Below are 6,633 nucleotides of genomic sequence, written 5' to 3'. Positions count from 1 at the left end.
TTTTTTAATTATCAGTACCACTTCTAGAACTATAGCTTGCTCTCTTTTGGATGATACTGTAGATTTACTGACCAGCTACCACTAACTCTGCTTCTCCAATGGATTCATTGTCAGTACTAAAGCTTCTATCATGACATTATCTCAAATAATAACGTTCAACATCACAATACTTTTACATTAGCATCCCAAACTTTTTGGATGTCTTCCAGATGAAGCATAATGATAACACTGATCTTTTTCACAAAAATTCTTAGAAATAATTTCTTAGACTGGGTGATTTCTGGAGAGAGTTCCACTGACATTCCTTAAAAAACTTTTATCTCACTTTTATGTGCCTTCTTGATACATGATTTGTAATCAGTGTGCGCCTTAGAATCTCATCCCACATCTATTGAGTCAAAGCCTCAATGGGTAGAGTCTCCCACTTTCTTGTCACATGTATTTTGAGAATGCGCTCTCGGTTAATCAGATGCGCTTCCCTATTTAAAAACCACTCTCCTGTTCGAACAGACATTGGAACATCAAAGTTTATAGCAGCCATCAGTCATAATCTACAAAGGTAGAAGCAACCCAAATGTCTATTCATGGGTGAATGTATAAACAAAATCTGATATATACGTGCCACAAATATTATTCAGCCTTAAAACAGAATGAAATTCTGACACATGCCAACATGGGTGAACCTTGAAGACATTATGCGAAGTCAGACAGAAAAGGACAAATCTTGAATGATTTCATTTACATGAGGTGCTTACAGTAATCAAATTCATAGAAACCGAAAGAAGAATGGTAGTTGCCAGGACTAGGGGGAGAAAGAATGAGGAGTTAGTGTTTAATGGCTACATAGTTTCAATTTGGGAAGATGAAAAAGTTCTGGAAATGAATGGTGATGATTGCACAACATTGTGAGTACACTTAAATACCACTAAACTATGGTTAATATGGTAAATTTTACGTTATGTATATTTTACTACACATGAAAACACTCTCCCAAAGTCTAATTTAGCTTATTTTAATGCCAAAATAAGCTAAGGGTTCACACTATTGGAAGAAGATCATTAAACCAAAGCCAAGGCCATCTAATGGCACCAGCAGCTCCCTACTTGAAGGCCAGAGTTTCGCATAGCCTTGCCTTGCGTGTAGAACCAAAACACATGGCCATTTGGGTTCTCGTTTATTTTGTCTGCATGTTGTCTAGTGAGAACAGCACACAGCCTACATCTGATTCCTCTGGCTTTTTGGTTAAGAGCAGCCTCTTATCTCATTGAACTGCTAAGCCCTACCTGGCAACAGTTGCTATGCCAGAGGGACTTTGTTTAAACAGCGTTCAGAAAACATCACTAATGAGCATTACAGAAATCCTGCAATAAAGACTTTCATTACTTTTAGCCTTGACTTTTCTAAAGAAGAATCATTTTTCTCTGAGTACTACATATAATTATTCCTAATTATGATAGTAGTTTATTATTTTAGGCGTTAGATTGTTTTAGTTTAGCTGATTTATAATGAGATTTGTTTTACCCACCCAGATGTCAAAAGAAACAGGAAAATATTCATGGCCTTCATAAGAAGCCCCATTTGGGGAAGAATTCTGATTTATTACAACCGCAGTGAAGACATTCAACACACAAAATTTTCCAAAATGTTTAGCATGCATCTACAACATTAGAAAATTACACTGTGATTAAAATTGTCAAATATCCCTTTTTAAACCATTGTATTCATGACAATCAGAATTCCAGTGGTAGGTTTACTAACACAATTATAAACTCTCTAATCCACTTGTTGAAATCGTTGTAAATGCATTTTTTCCTTTTGTTAACTAAAGTTGTGGCACCATAGGTGCTATTACTCCCTTCCGCCCCAACTGCTACCACCAAAAAATAACTTTTATGAGCTAAAAAACTGATGAAATGACAATGGGTACTTTTCAGCCAACTATGGTTCCAAATTAAAGTACATTGATGAAGGCCATTCTCTTTATAGATGAAACACTTTTTTATGATTAGTTGTAAAGGTAATCATCCTATAAACTTGCTGTACAAAAGCAGCAGTGGGTTTTGGGAGTGCATAACATGCCATACAGTTATTACTTCCCACTCCAGCAGAAACTAATAAAGACTATTTCCTTGGTAAAAGAACATAGACTTTACCTGGAGTAGTGTATTAGTTTCCTATTTCTGCTATAACAAATTACCACAAACTTAATGGCTTAAAAAAACACAAATGTATTATCTTGCAGTTCTGGAGGTCAGAAGCTGCCATCAGGTTCCCTGCATGAAAAAGTCAAGGGGTGGTCAGGCCAGCCTTCTGAGGGCTCTAGGGGAGAATCTATTTCCTTGTCCTTTCCAGCTTCTAGAGGCCACCTATATTCCCTGGTTTGTCACTACCTCCTCCATTTTCAAGGCCTATTACTCCAATCTCTACTTTTATCATTCCATCTCCTTCTGCCTTGAACTCTCTTACTTCTCTCTTATAAGGATCCTTGAAATATATTAGGTCCACCTGGGTAATTTAAGATACTCACCCTGTCTCAAGATTCTTAATATAATCATATCAGCAAAGTCTCTTTTGCCATGTAAGGTAACATATTCACAAATTTGGAGGATTAAGGCAACCATCAATCAGTCTATCAGAAGTAGCTATATCTCCAGCTAAAATATTACATTTACAAGCTTCTTTTCCAGATACAGTTATAAGATTAAAGTTTGGCAAATGAGCTGTAATAGATGGGCCTTCTGGGAAGAATGATTAAAGGAAGTTGATTTAACTGGAAAGTGCATCCTTTTGTTCTTCCTCTTTTCTTTCTCCCTTCTGCCTCAAACACAGACATGGATGGCTGCCATTCAGCAGCTACATTTGGACCCTGAGGTTAACACTGGAAATATAATCCATGATGAGAATAGAGAAGCAAAATAGATAGAATAAGCCTGGCCATTCAGAGTTACTGTACTAGCCTGAAATGCCAAACTCTGGACTTATTTTACATAAAGAATAAACTCTTGGTTACATAAGCCACTGTTTGTGTCTATGTTACTATCATACAAACACAATTCTTGCCTAGCCGATACTGATAATCTGTCTAATTCAGCTAATATATCTTGTCATTTGATTAGAAGATATTTGTTGAGAGTCACACTGCATGATGTACCTCTTTATTAGTTGGGCTTTCAAACTAAATTTAGCCCCACTCTCCCCCAAAATAAAAGAAGGGAGGGAGGGAGGGAGAGACAGAGGAAAAGTGAGGGGGAGAGAGAAGGAGGGAGGGAGGAAGGAGGAAGGAAGGAAGGAAGGAAGGAAGGAAGGAAGGAAGGAAGGAAGGAAGGAAGGAAGGAAGGAAACAGAAAGAGAAGGAAGAGAAGAAAAAAGGAAGGAATACATCAGCTCTCACTACTGAAACCTTCAGTTAGGGCTGGCACCAGGCACAGCCTGACTTTAGGCCCAACTAGAACACTAGGACCTTGTCTTGGCCTCCTCAGGACTTCATCATCAGGCTGGTTCCTCTTGTGGTAGCAAGATGGCTACAGCAATACTATCTCTCTCATATCTTTATTTCCCTAAGCCCATAGGAAGAGTGAAAACCCCTCTCTTCTCCTGAAGCCCCTGCAAAGTCTCTCCTTAGGTCTTATTGATTCCAATTGGATCATGTGCAGATTTCTGAGCCATTCACTAAGGGGGCTGGGAGCTGGAACAGATTGATTCCTTTGGTTTATGTTTCCACCAATCAGGACCTGCTCCTACAGATGGGAATGGAGTCCATCTCACAGAAACAACATGGCTGAGAACCAGGGAGGATGTAATAAAGTGCCAAGTATGTACCGGAGACAATGACATTTCAGAGAAGGTCTACACAATTTAGTGCATCAGTCCACCAGTTTCTTAAGAGACTTCTCCAAAAACCTAGGAAGAGAATTTGAGCCATAGAATAATTAGCAAAAGTGTTTCTAGCTCAGGAAATGAAGATTTAAAGCAAACATCTTTAATTCCTATTCCACAGCCATCGTCCCAGTCTTTCGTTCTGTTTATATTGTTATTCATGGACTCTTATCCTCCCCACACCAGAAGCTGGTAGAGTGTTCTCTTTGTGGTACCCTCAAGATTAAATCTACTCCAGGTTTATTTGTGAATACATTTTTGCAAGAGATTACATGGCCCTGAGACATTGTTTCCATGAGAACTCTAAGTAAGATGAGTAACGTCATCACATCATCTGGAACAACAGGAGCTTATCTTTGCTTTTATGTGTATAAACTCGGCTAATTTTTTCTTGTGCAACTCAGCCAGTCTAGCACCTTAAATGTCCAGGCTTTGTTTTCCCTTTCTTTAGTCCATGTATACCAAATCCTTGTTCATATTAACTTAGCTTCTTCAGAATTGCTAGGTGTTCTACCCTTTATCTTGTGCTAGTGGAAAACAGAGATATAGTAGCTAAAACAAATGCTGTGAGCAAATAAATACCACTGCCCGAGTATTTGGGGGGGGGCGGGGGAGGGGGAGAATCTGGGAGTTGTTTAATGAGTCAGGAGTTGTTCTTCCAATGAGCCTTGAAGAAGGTAAATGCTGACAAAGTCCTCAAGTCAAGAGTTCATACACACAGAATTAAGGTAAGCAGAGAGCTCTCTTTCTTTTCTTTCTTTTTTTTACTATTTTGTTTATTTTTTATTTTTCATGGTGACATTAGTTAACGAAATCCGATAAGTTTCAGCTATACATTTTAACAGTAAAGCATATATATTTATATTGTATGTTTACCTCCCATAGTTAGATTTCTTTCTGTCACCACATATTTGATCTCTTTTACCCCATTTATGTCTCCCCTCTCCCCTCTCCCCTCCCCTCTGTTAACTACTAACCAGCATTTTTTTGAAGAGCTTTACTAAGATATAATACAAATGCCATATAATTCACCCATTAAAGTGTGTGATTCAATTGTTTTAAGTATATTCACAGAGTAAATGTGTACATCCATCACCACAACCTATTTTAGAACATTTTCCCTATCCCAAAACAAAATTTCACACCCCTTTGCAATCACCCCAATACTTTCCCAATCTTTTGGTCATTTGCTATAACACCACAAAAACGAACATTAGTATTTATTTTATGCAATTCCCAAACTTACACAATTTACAATTTTCTTCTAAATTCTGACTACAAAATCTAAAGAACTAAACCAGATATATTATGGTATGTATTGAATGCATTGGTAACATTGTTAACCTTCTTCCCTTATTTATTACACTTCAACACAGATGCCCAACCTTTCTGCGAAACATGTCAATAAATCCGTGTTCCCTTCTTACCTTTTTACATTACTATTAGATATGCTCTGAGGTTTTTAATTAATTTGGGAAGATTTCGATTATTTTTTGCTTCTTTCAATATTATCTTAGGTAAGTAAAATACCATGTAAGATACAAAAAAAAAAGTTGTTTAAAAGTTTAAAATTATATTAATGGAGACTAACAAAAAAGATCATGAAATATCCTGGAGGTAGTTCTCTTTATTGATTAATCAGAACCCTTATTAATGTTCTGCCTCTAATAACTGCCTCTAATCTGAATTCCTTCATTTAGGTGTAATGTGCAGAAACAAGTAAATGTCCAGAGTAGAACAAATAAAATTATTATAAAAGGGAATAGATGTGGAGAAAATAGAAGTGGGTGTTTGGCATTGTTTCTCAGAAAAGGAGAAGGCTGAGGAACAACTTAGCTGTCCTCAAGTTTAGAAAGGATATTAATTCTTCTCTATCTCCACTGATGCCTGAATATATAATCTTCCTGGATAATATCAAGTACTTCATTTCAGCTACCATTTATATTCCACATATAGATTATGGATTTACAGCTACCGCCCTAAACATCTCTTTTGGTTCTAGGCTCACATATCCCACTGGACATTTCCTGAAATGAATGGAAAGGTAGAAGTTCTCAATTGAGAAATGGAAACTACAATAATTATTTTTAAAAGAACCAAATGGTAATTTTAAACAGAAAAATACCATATCTGAAACAAATGTCAAGAAACTCAGAAATCCTCAAATATTCTTAGGAATGCTCTGTTTTACCAAGGTACTCAATAAAATTAAAATGTAGCATATAATTCTAAGAATGATTATGTGGAATGACACAGATCAGTTCTGAACCAGAATGAAGGTTTGTAGGGGCAGGGTCTAAGACCTAAAACTACTAGACATTAGATTTTATTGTTATGTATACCAGGGAAAGGGAATAGGAAATGTCGTCAACTAGAAAATACCTGGACAATAAAAACGTTTTTGTTTGTCTTTTTCTTTCAATATTTTTTTATCTTTATCAGGTTTTTATTACGAAATAATACATACCTTAAAGATTCTTCCAACAATACAAATATAAAGTATGAAGTAGAAGTTATCCTTTATCTCCCAACTCTAATCCTCAAAATAAATACTGTTAACAGTTTATGTCTCTATCCAAATTCATTACTATGCAAATAAAATACATGTATTCAAAAGTTTTTCTTTTAAATAAAAATAGAATCCTATATACATCTTACAATTTGTTCTTTTCAGTCAGTGATGTATTGTGTATATTTTCTATTTTAGAACATTCTGATATACTCATTCTTTTGGATAACTGCTTAGTGTGAATGTAT

Source organism: Pteropus vampyrus, unplaced genomic scaffold (assembly GCF_000151845.1).
Source record: "Pteropus vampyrus isolate Shadow unplaced genomic scaffold, Pvam_2.0 Scaffold146, whole genome shotgun sequence".
NCBI classification, from domain to species: domain Eukaryota; kingdom Metazoa; phylum Chordata; class Mammalia; order Chiroptera; family Pteropodidae; genus Pteropus; species Pteropus vampyrus.
The sequence above is the reverse complement of the archived record's forward strand: the minus strand, read 5'-3'. Positions refer to the sequence as shown.